This window comes from Labrus mixtus, chromosome 8 (assembly GCF_963584025.1).
Source record: "Labrus mixtus chromosome 8, fLabMix1.1, whole genome shotgun sequence".
In the NCBI taxonomy this organism is placed as follows: Eukaryota; Metazoa; Chordata; class Actinopteri; order Labriformes; family Labridae; genus Labrus; species Labrus mixtus.
Genome location: NC_083619.1, coordinates 2,171,777 through 2,190,159, shown reverse-complemented (window position 1 = coordinate 2,190,159; position 18,383 = coordinate 2,171,777). Strand labels below are relative to the sequence as shown.

At 38.5% G+C, this 18,383-nt stretch overlaps 1 protein-coding gene across 1 annotated transcript in view; it reads right to left on the bottom strand.

The window, feature by feature from the left end:
• Positions 1 to 18,383, bottom strand: part of LOC132978590 (neuropilin and tolloid-like protein 1) — a 609,128-nt gene that overhangs the window by 21,972 nt on the left and 568,773 nt on the right. The gene's annotated exons all lie outside the window — the stretch shown is intronic.

Here is an 18,383-nt window from a genome sequence, read left to right as displayed (position 1 = left end):
ACATGGTGGCTGCTGCCGATGCAACCCGGTATCATGCCAAAGCGTGTAATAGACACGTTGGTCCACTAGAGGATGCATGTCAGTGTCACGCATTGCCTATCTTCAGCGTCAAATGTACACGCCTGTGATCTGTGCCATACCAGCAGGGGACGATAATTTACTCAATGCCAACATCCATCGCGGACAAAAGAGAAGCGTTTCAGTGTATTCCAAACCTCCTTCCTGTCAGGTAAGAGTAATTACCCGGGATTAATATTTATTATTAACTTATTATTAACCTAAGTTTGAAATATTTGAGGTTGCCTATGACTGTTTTTCATGCTAAATACATGTCGTTTGGTGGTAGAGAGCCAAGGTTATTAACATGAGAGGAAATTGAAGTAGTAATGTAATGAAAATGCATTTAGCAATAGCATTTAGCTGCCCAGCTAGTTTAAAGACTATCTCTACATTAACGTTTTCTCAAATTAAACCTGATAAACTTGGGCTAATATTATATCTAGCTAAGGTTGAAGCAGTATATCCCCCAGTACTAGATAGATCAGTATTTGGACCTGTTTCTGTGTAAACAGTGATCGTGTTAACTGGCGGTATTACGGTTTGACCAGTGACCGTGTCAGCTGATGGCTTACAGCCTAACGTGGCCGTGCTCTTCGCGGTAACCGCAGCTGATAAACACAAAAGGTGTCCACGTAAATGCCTCAAAATGCACTCTTTAGATACGTCTGTAAATGAATGATTTAACAAAAGAGGCTCTATCTGTTTCTATTCCGTTGTGAGCAGGACACCAACAGACGCGTTCGGCTGAAAGTCTCCAGTTAACGCTGTCACTCTTTGCACCGTAACACCTGTCAGCCCATTTCTGTTTTAGCTTTTTATCTTTTGTACACAAAGGGCCATTTAATAAATCCTAGGCAGGCCTCCCTCTAACATGAAGACTGGGGAGGTATTTTGTCTATGGTCAGTATGGGAGGACTATTGAATAACTGGTTATATCAATAAATGACACTGATGATTCTGACATTTTTCTCCAGATTAGTAACCTACGACTTCTATATATCCCAACGTTAGGCTACTACATAATAGACTTTGGTTTAAATCAGCATAGCTTAGTTGGCATGCTCCTAACATGACAGCCAGTGGGAGCTGTATTTTCACTGGCTTCTATTTGTGATGTGGCTTTGATTTGATCATAAATTAAATAACAATTGAATACTGATATTCTTGCTGTTGTTTTTGTCAGAGTCTGCAGCTACCAACATAATCTTCAGCTGTCAATTGAACAAATGTTTCTTGGTGTCCATAAAAAAAAGCCAGCCTTTGTAATCACACTGGTAAGTTGATAAGTCATTAAAAAATGTGCCATTTATATTACCTGCAGATGCATCATCTGGATTGTTTTGGTATGGAGAAGTCTACAGCTCACATACCTTATGTCTTGATTTAAAAGAAAGTAGGCCTTTTATGCTATTCAAGTTATTTCATTTTTTTACATTTTGATTAATTGATTTTTTCAGTTTTAAGAAGTAGTCTTTTAGTTTTCTGATATTTGCATACATATGCTTCTATATTCTGTGTGCGTGCGTGCATGCGTGTGTGTGTGTGTGTATTACTGTACAATGTTTACTGTAATTTTACATGTTCTCTTGCTGTGGAGGTGCATCATTGCCTATTTCAATTTTGATGAAACACTGGGTATTATATTAAAGATAATATGAAATGTACTGAATTAAGGTAAAAGGGGAAAGAAATATACCCATACACTGAAGATTGACTCCCTTTTTTATTAATAGGTAACAACCTTTTGAGTCTTTACATCTCTAGTAAGGTACACTGACATTTTCAAAAGCTTCTTCGAAGCTGAGCAGAAGTCCTTGAAATAAAGTCCCAAAACTGAGCAAATCTTCAGTTTGTCCTCTACTATACCTAATGTTCAAAAGTCCGTAGTGAATCCTCCGATCTTGTAGCAAAATCGTATTCGTAGTTTTGATTCTAATGAGATTTTGACGATCCACGCCGTTTGGATGACTTATAAAAACGGGTCTGGACCGGGGGACAGACACAGTACCTATAGTATAACTACAGTTCGATTCAGAATTACAGCTATAGTGACTGGGAGACAGATCTAAGGGAGGCGCAGAGAAGCGTGTAAGACTGCAGCTCTGCCTCCTGGTCTGAACTCTGTGTTGTTGTCAAGGTTTTGGACTAATAACCTCTGCTATGTTTCTAGATAATAGAGCTGCACCGTCCAAAGTGGGATGGATGCCGTCTCTAGCTAGCAGACCAGGTTTTCCCCAAAAAGACTGCCAGTTATCTATGAAGCCCACATCATGTGCTGGACACCACCTCGACAGCCAGCGGTTGAGTGATGACATGCGGCTATACATGTCATCACTGGTCTGATTTGGGAGGGGACCAGAGAACACTACGGAGTCCGACATCGTCTTAGCAAAAGTACACACCGACTCCACATTAACCTTAGTGACTTCCGACTGGCGTAGTCGGGAGTCATTTGTGCCGACATGAATTACGATTGTATCAAATCTACCTTTAGTCTTTGTCAGCAACTGTAAATGAGATGCGATGTCGCCCGCTCTTGCTCCGGGTATACACCTAACTATGCCCGCTGACTTCGCTAGCTTCACGTTTCGGACTATGGAGTCTCCAATAATCAGAGTTTTATTCTCAGCGGGTGTGTCGCTGAGTGGGGAAAATTTGTTTGAAACGTGAAGTGGTTGGTGGGGAACCGTGTGCTTCGATTTTCGACTATGCTTCCCTCGGACAGTAACCCAGCCACTGCCTCCCGGCTGCTCGGGAGCTACCGGGGGGGAAGCCAAGCTATGTCGGCCCGCACCGGCTACAGGTGGCTGGCTAACTACTGCTGCATATGATGACTCTGACTCAATGGTGCGGAGCTGTCTCTCTAACTCAGACACCCTCGCCTCCAAAGCTAAAAATAAACTACATTTCTTACAAGTATCATTATCACTAAAGGAGGACGAGGAGTAACTTAACATCTGACACGTAGAGCAGGAGAGAGCAGGAGAGGGAGAGACAAAAAAAGAAGCCATTGTAAAGCTAACTGCTAAGCTAAGCTAAGAGTAGGTACACAGTAACACAGTGCAGAGGAGGACAGAACAAGAAATTATGCAATACGCTCACCGTAGTACGCTGCTCTGCTCAGGTGCTGCTCGCTGCTCTGCTCAGGTGCTGCATATATGAATGCAATTTTCTGCCCCTGTATCTAGGTATGGGATACACACACTGTCTGTAGGCATTTGCAGGTGCCTGCTTGTTTCCAATGTACGGATCAAACCTTTGTTTTCTCTTTTATGACTCCAGAATCCAGCAATATCCTCACCAAAAAGAAGATTTTTGATGTGTTCATGTCAAAAGTGCGGCTTCAAGAGGAAAATATAATTTTGATGAGAGAGATGAGACAGCACTGCACCTACCTCAGAAGGCGGGCCTGAAATTATCAGGACAATGATAGAAGAAATGTCTTCTGGCAGAAGCAGTGGTAAGAAGCTAGCTTTACATATCTGCTAAAAGAAAATGACACCATGCAACCCCCACTGCATAAGTTATACTATTGCATTTGCTGTCCAAAATTATGAGCCGTACAGGGAAAACCACTATAGAATCAGTTTTTAAGGTCAATTTCCTTTATTCCAATTAACTCCAGCTCAATTTAAGTATGTGCGGCCAAAACCTGTCAATAGTCTGTCCGTGCGAAAACCCACTATATTTTGCAGGTTGAGATAATATGGTGCCAAGACAGTTCATTTTAAGAAATCAAGAGTTAGTTATAATCCCTGTTGCTACTTTATATTTTGTTCGGTACATTTGTGTTGCTGGGAAATACTTCCAGGCAGTACCCAGTTGGGCCTGCCTACTTGTAATTATACTAGAGCGAATTATGCAAAAAATGGTATCTCCCTAGTTGAAGGTCTTCAAATCCATTTGTGAACAAACATAGTTATGTAGTGAAGTTAACTTCAGTGACAATGGCACTCCTACAGCATATCAGAAATTTAGATACATTTGTCTGTAGAACATGGTATTTCACAAATGTTATGAGGAAGTTGAAGATGCAAGGTAATGAAGTAGGAGGGGAAGAGCACTGGTTTTATGTTGTGGGGATAAAGAGTTGGCTCAGCTACATTCTGGGCCCTAAAGGACATCTTATTGTTAGGTTGTTAATGTTGGTGCCAGTTTAAGGTCTGTTTGGTGATTAAAATATGTTTTGAAGAATGGGCCTAACTGTTGTTGAAACATGGAAGGAGTTGATGTGTCAAAAAGTACATCAGTCATATTTAATAGCAAATTGGAGAACATTTGTACAAACAGAAGGTCCATCATCACTTTGAGACTATTAATTGTTGCCGTTTTAATTCCTTGGCACTAAAACTATAGCTGTCGTTCTTTATGAAAGTAAGTTTATGACTAGCTGGGCAACATTCAATTGATGGTGTAATTTCTCTTTTGTTTTTCTAGGCAGTGTCGCTGAAGAGGGGCATCGTGGGCTACTATGTCTGCTTCAGAGAAGGCTTGCAGATGTCGAGGAGAAGTTCCAAGTTGCCTGCTCAAGTTATAGCCAGGCATTGGGACCAAATGCTGTTTCTCTTCTGGAGGATGGGCCTGAGGAGATACTAGTGAACCATAATGAAGTAGATTATGAGAGTTCTGATGAGAGTGATTTGGAAACAGTGTGAATGAGTGGTTCTCATCTGGTGGGTTGAAGCAAATATTTTGAAATGTCGGAACAATTACACAAAAACAATAAAAATCAGGAAGGTTTCAGTAAGCTTCTTCGGAGTGAATAAATGAGGCTGTGTTGTGTCATTGGAAGATGTTATTGTTTTTTTTTTAATTATCATAGACTGTAAATAGAACTATAAAGCCAGAGTTACGTCACCCATTGGTTTCTGAAGAGCTGTTTTTGTAGCCTATCCATGACGGTCTACCTATTGGAAATGCTACCTTTGGCAAACTGGTCAACCTAACAGGCAAAGAGCTGGATCTGAGGCGAGTCTTTAGCCTCATTACAAACCACTAAAATGTGTTCGCTTGCAGTCGGATCGGTCATGTCATTAATAACTAGTATCCTTCATAAAATCAAAAAGAGTGGCTTATTAAATAAAATTAATCCCTGTAGAATATTTGCTGATAAAGACATTAACTAATAAGACCTAAATCATTTGTAAACGAATCGTAAACAAGTTTATTTCCGCTGTTAAAATTGACTTTTCAGTATGGGCTGTGTATATGACTTCTGTATCTCATGGAGCCAGCCTCAAGCGGACACTCAGAAACTGCATTTTTTTTACACTTCCACATAGGTCTCATTTTTCCAACACAGGAGGGTGCCGCTTGTTTTTTACACATGGCTGTAGCTTTATGTCTACATCTCAGAAGAGAGGTCTCTAAATGCACAGTGATCAGTACAAATATTGAGTCTTGATTATATGTGTCCAGTTGTTATCACTGCTGGTTTTATCATGCCAACAAAATAAAGTAATATGCCATGCCAGTACTTTAGGTAAGGACAACACTATGTGGTTTAAGGCATGTAGATATCTTATACAGAGGTGCTATTTTGTTTTTTCTCTGTCTTGAAAATAAAATATGTATGGGGAATTGTGGACTTGTCTTTTGTATCTCAATGAGATTGTAATAGAAATAGAAAGCTTTTATTGTCAGTATACAACTGTACAATGAAATTAGAAATGCTTCACCTCAAAGTGCACAAACACAAAGATATCCACAACAACAAACAACTTGCATTCAAGAGAGACTATTAAAAAAAAGACAAATTAGAGCAGATAATGTATATTGCACATGGCATTGTATATCCTTTGTGGACAGAACATTTAAGTGAATGAAATTGTGCAAAATTACATTTTCAAATTTTTCTATCAACTGAGTAATAAATCAATCTACAGCCATATATCTTCTTTAATATTGCTAAAGAAAAAAACTGCACAACCAATAAATGTAAGCTTACAACCATATGGTATTTGCTTTATGACTACCAATTTTATACATTTAATCGAGTATGTATGAATAATCTTAAGTCTTTTTATGATTGTTTAGAATTGCCCTATTCGTAGATAAACGCCATAAAAATAGCTATCGATGTACATTTACACTATGTAAATCTTGTGTAGCCTCTCCATTGGCTGTGAGTCAATGGCGTCATGCGGAAGCTGTAATCCACGGCATATTCAAGTCCTCATTTGTCTAAATTGTATGAAATAAGAAATCAACTTTAGTTTCTCTTACCTATTTTTGCAGAGATTCCATGTTAGATTGGTAATTCGACTGTAATTTAAATAAGATATATTCAGCAGATATATGTATATTTATGTATTAAAAGTTGAAACTGGAAGAATTCCCAAAAACAAAATGCGATTTCTACTAAAATCGCAAAATTGTGTAAATTAAACCAGCACCATTACTTTTTAAAACATATATAGTCTAGATTATGTCACAAAACCTATTCGGCTTTTGTAAATATTAGATATAGGTAGATATACATCTTTACACCCCTAATTTTGTTCACGCTTTGCAAAACGCCAGACATACGGACCAAAATGACCGCTTCTAGAATAACAGTCAAATGTGATATATGTACTTTATTTTAACATAGATCAAATATGTACTATGCCATAAATACTTCGGCCACACGAGATCCGTGACATATTCAGTGAATATATCTTTTGTAAGCCTTTTATAATCCTAGTTACAACCTTTTTTTGGAAACTGAAAAGACTACAATTATGGCGCCATTCAGTATCAAGCTGTATGACTTGACTCTAAGGAATTGTAGTCTTTTAGACAAATCTCAGTGTTTCCCTTACCTAAGAAGTAATATATATTTAATTGAGGGTACACAGGGGAGTTTAGTTGGATGGTTAACACATTTATGTTATCAGATATTTAAAAAATAATTGATACATTTGTTAAAATGTATTTTAACTATATTTAGCAGCGCCCCCTATTGTATTGATGAGCTGACTACCCTCACATGATACTTTGTTCTAAGACCTCTCTAAAACAGTTATTCCCATGTCTGTAGCCCCTGCAGGCCATACATATGAGGTGATATTGGATATGCTGTCAACCTTTCACAACATTCATATGAGTATCCGTACACTAAAGACATGTTTAAAAGAAGCAGGTTTGTACAGACGGAACTATTCTCCACTAGCCGAGGTTCAGACTGAGCTGCAGGGGCCCGGGCAACTCTTCGGCTATCGGACTATGTGGCAAGTTCTTCAACAGAAACACAAACTACATGTGAAACGAGAAGTAGTAATGAGCTTGTTGAAACAACTAAATCCACATGGGACGGCTTTGAGAACACGCCGGAGGTTTACAAGACGCACATATCATTCCATGAGTCCGAACTACATATGGCATGCAGATGGCTATGACAAACTGAAACCCTTTGGATCGGCCCTCTCAGGATGTATAGATGGCTTTTCGAGAAGAATAATGTGGCTTGTTTGTGGAACTACTAACAACAACCCATCTGTCATCGCTCACAATTATATTAATTGTATATTAAAAGTGTTGGTGTGATCCCATGAGATTAAGAACTGACCTCGGAACAGAACATGGGACAATTGCAGCAACACAATGTGCCCTCCACCATGCACATACAGACTACTATGGAGGCTCGTCAAGCCACAGTTACAGCTCATCAACAGGGAATCAGCGTAGCGAGTCCTGGTGGTCCTTTTTCAGAAGAGGAAGGTATGTAACTGTATTGCCTAGTGATCAGATCAAAATGAGAAGTGGTGACTATTATGAATTATTTTTTTCAGACCACTTTTTAAAATGCTGATAACATTCCTCATCTCAGCCCTCTAGATTATTCAATCAATTAAACATTTCTCCTCGTGTGTAAAAAAAAAGAACAACAACTTTGCATTTAATGTATTCCTAGGTCTCAGTTTTGGATGGACCTGTTTGGAGACCTACGAGACTCTGGACACTTCAACGGTTGCCATGAACACCAGTGCTTACTGAGATTCTGCTTCAGTAATGTTCTGCAGAAAGACCTGAATGAATGTACGGACCTCTGGAACAAGCACAGGATTCGACCATCCAGACTTGCCTCATGTCCTGGAGGGATTCCAAACGAACTCTATTTGTTGCCTCACAGGTAATCCACATCAACTCAGAGTTAAATGATCATAAACTGAACATTGTATTATAACAAATTGCACTGCACTCGTTATGGTAACTATATTTGGATTATTGTATATTTTTGTAAATTATAGTATTTAATATAATTAATAGGCTAGTTGTCCTGCCTTTGTTTACTTTCACATTTCTGTAGATCAACAAGCAAACACATCTTATTAACAATGGCCATTTCAAACTACATTTCTAATATCTGGTTAAAAAACCTTTCATAATTCTATAATTGTCTGAATTTGCAGGTTTGGTTCAAGGGACTGTGGATTTGCTGTTGAAGACAGGGAACTAAATGTGTTTCCGGAGGCCAGGCAAACAATTGATTCATGCGGTGACCCATGACATTCAGGTTTATCTACAACAGGCTGTGGAACAATAAATGGATTACAGCAGCCACAAAATAGCTGGGCTATAGATGTGGACTATACTGAAGCCCTTACCACATATTCCATGTTACAGTAAACCTATAGCTGAGAAAAAAATGTTTCTGCTTTAGCAGGAGATGGCTTTACATTACATACATTACTGATTGGACTGTAAGTGCTTGTATTTTGGGAACTACTGAGTCTTAATTCTGAACTGACATATAAGTGGCATAAAGGGTTTTAATTGTTAGACGATCTACCAAAATTCTCAAATGTGGTCCTTTTTTCAGGTTTGGTAACTGGAATTCTTGCAAGCACAAAATATTTTATTCTGAGTGAACTGATATCACTATTTACACTAGGCCTACATGTAGAACATCTAGTAGACAGTTTCCTTGTATAGTATGCCATGTTAACAGCAGATACTGTGCATTAATGCTACAGAAGTCACAAGCTAAATCATTCACAACAAATTACACAATTGACATCTGTACACACCAGTATTTTACCCTCTTAAAGGCATTTGTTTTATTTATTGAAAACCAACATATGTTGCTGGAAGAAAATGCAGAATACATCATATTTGTAAAATGTCATAGCATTTTTTTCAAATGAGAGTAAGCCAAGAAACAGAAAAATAAAAAACAAGGAGCTAAAATCAGGACAAGAACCGTGATGTGTGAACCGTCTCCAAGGTTTGAAAACATCTAAATACATTAACAGATCTGGGGCCCGTTTCTGGAAGAAGGTTTTGTGTAAACTCTGAGTCAGTTAACCCTGAAATGAGGGAAACTCTGGATATTCCGTTTCAGAAGAGGAGGTCACTCAAACCCGAGAAAGAGGGGTAACTCCAGCCCATTTCAGAGGGAGAGGTTACTTTACCTCTGAGTCAGTTACTATGGTAACCGAGTCTGTGAACCTAACCTGTCCGGGAGCAGGTTTTCTTCAATGAACCCCGAGTTTCTCTAGGTCTCCTCTTTCAGAGCTAGAAACGCCGTTTCATTTCCTCATTCTTTCATTCAGTCCTTATCACGCCGTGTTAGTGAAGATTCACCGTTTGTCTGAATAAAAATCCAGGCTGTTTTAATATGATATGTTAGGGTGGCAATAGCCTACTACAGCGTATAAAACAAACTGTTTTATCGGACATGGCATGTCTTTAAGTCGGTATGAAGGGGCTGCATTACTCTGTAGGGAATTAGAGCCTAGGCTACATTAACGTTGGGAGATGTTAATTTATAAACTAAACAGGATAAAGGTGAGAGGACATTTAGCCTATGTGTGTGAATACAGCTTTATGTTGAGGATAAAGTTAATGCACATTCAAATAAACTCTGAATGAAGTTAACTATAAATCTATATGAGCCTATTATGTTGTTATATTTCATTTTGAGCTGTTTAAAAGTCGATCTGCTGGATTGCATCTTAATGAAAATAAATTGTATAGCTTTAATAGCCTACCATTCCATCAGTTTTGACCTACAATATTATAATTCTGATTAAATATTAAATTAATAGACTTTACGAGCAGCTGTTTTCTCTTACACCACTTCTCTCTCCTTTGTCGCTGCGCTGCAGCAGTTTTACTTTTGTTCCTTCTTAAAACCTGTTCATATTCTCCGTAGCCTGTGGCCACATGAAGATATTGATGTATTTCGAGATGGTTAAAGTAGGAGGATCTCTTTTTTGTCACCTGTTGCCATGGTGAATCGTAGTATCGGGGCTCCATTCATGTTGGCTTTTTATCGTCGTGGTGCATGCACTGAACACCGAGTGGACCTACTCAGAGTTGATTTAATAAATTCAAATCTGCTGATCTGGAACCAACAACTCAGAGTTTCCCACCTGAGGGTAAATCAACTCAGAGCTCAGGGGGGGTTTGAGGGTTTGTTGAACCTTCTTTCAGAAACAGGCCCCAGGTCTGTAAGTGACTGCCTCAGAGTCAAACAATGTTTATCAGCAGTATCAGGGGATAATACAATCACTCTTAATGGATGGAAAATCTCGTAACCTCTTGCCACAACCACTGAAAACCACGGCCGTACATTTTCTGGGAGCTCTTTGCCACAATTTGGGCAATACATCATGCATTTTAAATCCCCGCTTACTTCGTTGACAGTTCTATGCCTGGCTCCAAAGGCGTATGAAGCATTTACTTCCGGTTAAAAAGACGGACATTGCGTTCGTCCAATCAGCGACGATCCTTGTCGACTGCAGGTACCTACCTTTTCCGGTTTAAGTTAATGTCGTTGTGTTTTCTTATTTGTGGTTGTGTTTTTTGATTTGTGTTTGTGTTTTGTGATTTGTGTTTGTGTTTTTTGATTTGTGTTTGTGTTTTTTGATTTTTGTTTGTGTTTTGTGATTTGTGGTTGTGTTTTCTTATTTGTTGTTATGTTTTGCACTTCAGGGCCACCGTAGTAAGGGGTCTTGCAGGCTAGTTGTTGGAGTCTTGTCATCTTTAGATAATAGTAACAAATCAGCTCCCCTGGAAATCATCTACGTAAGTTATCTTTCTCAGTAAGAGGAACAACCTCTGGAACACATTTCCATCTGAAATTAAAAAACTGACAGAGTAAGTAAAACAACAAGTAAAACAGTGGCTGAAACTGAAGCAAGTCTGTGAGCATTGACTGTTTCCTTTTATAATCCTCATTTTACTGTTTGTTCTTATTTAGTCTCTTATTTGTATTGAGTTTATAATGTCTATATTTATCTATAGTAACATAAATGTCTTCATAAAAGCTTTTCATTGGCCAAAAGTTAACAATTTGATTGGTAGGCCTTGCTAAAGTTCACATTTTAAAATGAAGTGATTACTCAAACACATTATGTTTTATAATCGTTCCTTTTGTTACCTTGAATATACATGTATTATTATTTCTCTTGTTGTAGTAGTAAATATCAGTTACCTTTAATCACTAACCTTGTTCACCTACCCCACCTCATTTTCCTCACTTCATTTCTCCTTTCCTCACCATCGATTTGTTGTTGATGTTGTTTGCACCCTGTCAGTCCTTTTTAGCCTAAATTAATTTACCTGACCACTCCTTATTCAAAGACTGCACTTCCTTGCACTCTCTTTTTGGCATTTCAGGATTAGAAGGTGCTTTTCTCCTATCCCTAGTAGTGTAGTGGTGACTGAAGAAGTGGGAATACTCTTAATTTTCCCCTCAAAATGTTTTTTTCAGGTTACCCGTCCAGCAGAGGGAAAACAGCCTTTGTTGTAAACAGTGACATGTGAGACTATTCATGCACATTCAGTTAGTACGTACTAGTCAATCAGAGACAGAGTAGGGAGGGTCATCCCTTCACCATCCTAGGAAATAATTGTAGCGAACTACTGAATATGGTCAATCAATCAATGGTGTGAATCAGAGGAGATTTAGAAGTGGGTATACTCTGTGATTACTGAAAAATAAGTGGGTATACTCCGTATACCTGCGTATACCCTGCACTACACCATTGGTCTTGTCCATATTAATTTATCCTTAGTACTTTTTTGTCCTTATAGAAGAGTTAATATAATTTGTCATAATTTATTGTTTTAATATTCAGTTTATTGTATTTCATATATTTGAAACATCCCATGTGTTTGTTAGTCCCCTTTATTAAACTGAATTGCTTTGATAAATAAACAAACTTTTGTTGGTTCCTTGAAGTTTCCTTGTTGGATCTCTTCATTCTGACCAGATGCCCATGGTGATAGTTTACCTGTTCATTTGAACCTCCCACTTAACACTTAAGCCCATTCTAACTGTTAGGAAAATAGTGTTGTGAAGTTGTGTAATGGTTTGGCATTTTGAAATCAATGCTGTATTCCATTGAATAATATAGATGGAGAGTGTAGCTAAAATATGTGCTTCATAAATGTGTATGAGTAAGTGGTATGATCTGATATTAAACACTGAGTGATCTACAGAATGTGCATTCAGATTTATAGTTTGGCTATACATAGATTAGTCAAATTCCTGAATCATTTTATTATCTTGGATGTTGAGGTAATGAACTTGAGTATAGTGTATGATCTTAAAGAATAAATGACTTCATAACAAAGTAAAAAAAAAATGAACATCGATTTAATCGTCAATGACTGGAGTGTAAACAAAGTACTTAAGTGCTATTTTCAGAAACATCTGCCAGAATAAAACTTAGTCACAATCTGCAATTGAGGGGCACAAGAAGCAGTCTTTTGGTAAAGAGTGACAGCTCCAGGATCTTGGGCACTTAATAAAACTGAAGAATCAGCATGTGTCTTCATCCGCCACCAACACCAATGGCCACTTCTTTCCACTGTAACACAAAGGAAGATGAGTTGAGATGTTAGTTAAGCAGAAATACTGTAGACACGTTAAAACACACATGGAGACTAAGGTCGCTGTTTTGCAGTGGCTGCATTAAAGTACATTTTTATTACTGGATGTGAAAAAAAACAGATCAACTAGTCAACAAAAATGTATAAAAACACTAGGTGGATCCCTGCATTTTTACTGTGTACAGTTTGGTTTTTGGTTAATGTAGGTGCCTAATCCATGTACCCAACTATTCAGTACCTGTTATATTTTGAGATCTTGCTATATGAGAGCTTTAATTTACTGCAATATGTCTGTACAGATGTCTTCACTGATAGAAAATAAGTTAAGTGAGGTCCACATGTTATTATAACTGTAAATTTACCTACAACAGTACACTGTAAATTTCTCGGTTGTGGGATGAATAAAGGAGTATCTTATTTTATAACTCAGAAATGTATATCACATACTGACACAATATGTGAACATGTACACTAGACGTGACACAATTTTCCATTGTCATGGTTTAGCTGTCCGTTTACACGACAATGGCAACGGGCAAACGGGTTCCAGAGTGCAAACTTTTGAAAACTGCACCTTCTCTGCCGTCATGTACAGTAAAGACTGTAAATCCGCTGTTCCTCTGAAAATGGAGACTTCAGGCACATAGTTTAGTCTAGACCTCAATTCGTAGCCACATTTCAGTTCATACTTGGTGTTTGTTTTTTCCATTTGGGTGTGGGGGGATAACAGAAAAAGAGATAATGGGTTCACTAACAATGTGGAAAAACATGGTAGATAGATTAAACTACTTTCCTGATAATTAACTATGTAAATTAAATCAAATATTAATTCTAACACCAGGTTAAGTAAACAAGAACACACCAGTCAGAATTTAATTGGACCACTCGTTTTACCACTCTTTTAATTTTAAATTGCTTCATTAGGTTTGCTGTTCTTCAAGAACAGCATAGTGTTCACATTCTTCTTGTTCTGCTCTCTGTTCAGGGAAGGTGTCAGTTTTCTTTGGTCTTCGTCTGCATCCATTCACTAAGACTGTGGCTTTATTCAGTTAAACCTCCTCAAAGTACATCAAAATAGAGCTAAGAAACTGATCTTTTAGTGGGATATATCAATATCCTCCCTTTAAAAAAGTCCCAGTTGAAGATTGTTTCATTGAATCTTAACTATTGAAGTTATTCTTGAGCTTGTCTCTTTACTCTCAGGCAGTGGTCTTCACACCAGCGGTGTGGCCGTTTCTCACTGTATCGTATTGGGGGAGGATTCATTAATAGTTCGGCCTTGTGTCTGGCAGGCAGATTTCTTTAAAGCCCCGCAAACTAGTAAACTAGTATTTACTGGATTTAACTTAAGTTCTATGCGTACGTGCGTAGCTATTGAAGTACGAAGAGGCAAAGACAGGAGCTACTGTAGGCAGGTACTGGTTTATCACAGCCATCGTCTAAACACCAAATGAGAGGTTATATTTTAGATTAATGGTGTTCCATCACCCAGGACACTTCTAGAGACTTGTAGAATCTGTATTGAAGTTGGCCTGACTCTTTTCATCTGGTGAGTTAGACTAAGCACCTCTTAAATGGCAACACAGTTCAAACAAACTTTGACTTGCATACAAAAAAACTCTTACTATAATTTATAATATTATGTGGGTACGCAGCTATGTGTAACCAATGAAAAGTCATACATACCAGAGTGTGCATGGCTGCCACTCCACTTGCTTCATTTTTTGGCCCTTAGTGAAAAAATTAGAATTATGTGAAAGCTTAACAAAAAATAAATACCATTTTCTCTATTACTTATACAAGATCATGACTCAAATAACAGAAAAACCACCCTCCCTTTTCATCTGGAGACCCTCAAGAGAGTGATATGTTCAGCAATTCCCTTTTCTTTTTCCAATGGCAGTTCTTTTTATCATTCAATTTTGCTGTGCATTTGACACCCAACCTTCCTAAACTGATGAGAACTGTGCTTTTTCTAATTAATCATTGTTTTTGTATAGTAAGGGAATGAGGACAAGAAATGAATAAAATAATTGAGAGAACTACTTACTTGAAAACCACAAGCTGATCTTCAAGACGATCAACCAAGGTGAGAGGTAGATCAAGAGGAGAAATACTCAGAGAGCGAGAGACAGAGAGATGGAGAGAGAGGGAGACAGCGAGGGAGGGAGAGAGAGACAGAGACAGAGAGAGAGAGAGGGAGACAGAGAGGGAGAGAGAGAGAGGGAGGGAGAGAGAGAGAGGGAGGGAGAGGGCGAGAGAGAGAGAGAGAGGGGGAGGGAGAGGGCGAGAGAGAGAGAGAGACAGAGAGAGAGTTTTTGTAAATATGAGTGATTGAGTGATAAGTAAGAGTGAAAATGGATGAGTGTGTGTGGGAGTAAATATGTTTGTTTCTGAGGGTATATGTGCAAATGTGTGTCTATGTGTGGTGCTGTAGCAGCGGGTGTAATGGCTCTTAAAAGAGCCGTTGGTTTAAGGTAATAAAGGGGTATGGACAGGTGATAAGGGTAGACAGGGATGGACTGGGTCTGTAGGAACACAAAAAAGGTTATTTCATCCACAGCAAAATTTCCAGGATTTCTCAAATTATAAAATCCTGAGCTGTAACGTCATTGGGAAGATAACTGTGACATGTAATGAAAACAACTTCCTAAAGGACCTGTGTTTAGTCACATTTAGCATGTAAACTGCATGAATGTTACCAAAATAGGGAATGAACTACTAAACTGGTCAACAAGATCGAATCAAAGCAAATCACAAATAGAAGCCAGTGAAAATACAGCTCCCACTGGCTGTCATGTTAGGAGCATGCCAACTAAGCTATGCTGATTTAAACCAAAGTCTATGTAGTAGCCTAACGTTGGGATATATAGAAGCCGTAGGTTACTAATCTGGAGAAAAATGTCAGAATCATCAATGTCATTTATTGATATAACCAGTTATTCAATAGTCCTCCCATACTGACCATAGACAAAATACCTCCCCAGTTTCCATGTTAGAGGGAGGCCTGACAAAAGTTAGGATTTATTAAATGGCCCTTTGTGTACAAAAGATAAAAAGCTAAAACAGAAATGGGCTGACAGGTGTTACTGTGCAAAGAGTGACAGCGTTAACTGGAGACTTTCAGCCGAATGCGTCTGTTGGTGTCCTGCTCACAACGGAATAGAAACAGATAGAGCCTCTTTTGTTAAATCATTCATTTACAGACGTATCTAAAGAGTGCATTTTGAGGCATTTGCGTTGACACCTTTTGTGTTTATCAGCTGCGGTTACCGCGAAGAGCACGGCCACGTTAGGCTGTAAGCCATCAGCTGACACGGTCACTGGTCAAACCGTAATACCGCCAGTTAACACGATCACTGTTTACACAGAAACAGGTCCAAATACTGATCTATCTAGTACTGGGGGATATACTGCTTCAACCTTAGCTAGATATAATATTAGCCCAAGTTTATCAGGTTTAATTTGAGAAAACGTTAATGTAGAGATAGTCTTTAAACTAGCTGGGCAGCTAAATGCTATTGCTAAATGCATTTTCATTACATTACTACTTCAATTTCCTCTCATGTTAATAACATTGGCTCTCTACCACCAAACAACATGTATTTAGCATGAAAAACAGTCATAGGCAACCTCAAATATTTCAAACTTAGGTTAATAATAAGTTAATAATAAATATTAATCCCGGGTAATTACTCTTACCTGACAGGTTTGGAATACACTGAAACGCTTCTCTTTTGTCCGCGATGGATGTTGGCATTGAGTAAATTATCGCCCCCTGCTGGTATGGCACAGATCACAGGCGTGTACATTTGACGCTGAAGATAGGCAATGCGTGACACTGACATGCATCCTCTAGTGGACCAACGTGTCTGTTACACGCTTTGGCATGATACCGGGTTGGCCGATGAGCCTCCGCAGCCCCCTGACATCACTCAGGCTTCTACCTTTAATATTTACAGTCTGTGGTTTGCACATGCAGCTCTCTGTGATAAATTAAGAATCAATAATATATGCAACTTGAAATTCACAGCAACATTCAAGACAGACAGCTTCAGTATTCAGTAAACTAGAAGACAAATCTCTAATTGTATGATATGAATATTGTTGTAAATGCTTTGAGAGGATGATGTGCGCATCACATGCAACAAACAGTTTTCATGATGCTCATCTTGCTCATCTGACAGCTCACCCCGCCTCTTTGTTTTCACTGGACGGAGTCCGCTCCAGCGGATTCCGAGACGCACATAAATGACGTCACTCCTGCCAAACGAGGAGCGGAAAAATTCAAGCCGTAGAAGGAGGAAGAGAGATGAAGAGATGATCGTCTGTTTAGCTCCGCACCCTGCGGCTAGATCGTTAAAGTCGAGGTAGTTTAGGCCCTCAAAAAAACGCTCTTCACAACACCTCTGTACCCGGCAGATCCCTCAGGAAAAAAACAAAACGTGACAGCTGGTTCCATTATCAGACCGCTGGCTACGGACCTGACTGTGAGTTATTTTGTTTTGAACTGGACTGTTATTTATTTCGAACTCTTTTTATTTTATTTTTTGACCCCAGAAAGACTCAATTTTTTTTTTTTTTTACACTGAACATTAACGACATGTGAAGCATGTGACCGTGCACGGTCCACCACGTGCGTGTTGTGGTTGGTGTGCGTCTTTATGTGTCATGTACACAACAGCTGTGCTGAAGCATGCTACATGCTATATATCGCTGGAAAGATTTTTTTGCTGTTCTTCCATAAATATAAACCATTTCAAGATTCAACCACCACAGCAATCACAATATAATCATCTATTAGACCAGCAACAAACAAACAAACAAACAATTATAGAAGTGACGCAACTTACTTTCTAAAGTTGTAGTATAAATCTCTGATCATAATATCCCAATAGAAACGGTGCTGCTTTATCAGCAAGTGTCCACATTAATTAAATCCATTAATTAAAAATGAAAAAAGTAATCCAAACACAAGATTACATCCATAAAAGTCCACAAGTTGCTGTAATATAATTTCATATACAGATACCAATGTGCGCAAGCAGAAATGTGTTGTGTTGTGTTTTGTGCGCTCTCCGTACGTAGTAGCAGTACGCGCGTCAGAAAGTCGGCTGTTGGCTACTTTGAAGAATTTCAGGAAGAAATATGGCGAAAAGACAAAATTTACACTATCACAGGTTGTGGATGAATGCACTAGAGGCCGTGATATTGATGAGTCGGGGGAAGAATGGTCAGAATGGAGGACAGCGTTATCTCTGTTGATGACTCTGAAGAAGAAGCAATGTTTATGGAAGGAGAAGGCTTTACTCTGGACAAGTGAGTATCTTATTATATACAACTTATATGTTGTTCACTTTTGTAATTGTATTAGTTATGTCAGGTCTAGTTTTTTTATTGGTATTTAGTATGTCTTTGGATTTTCTACGTGTTTTTATTGTTTTTTATTCCATTGTACAGAGCTTTGTGTTTTTATTTGCAATTATGCCAAAGGCGAA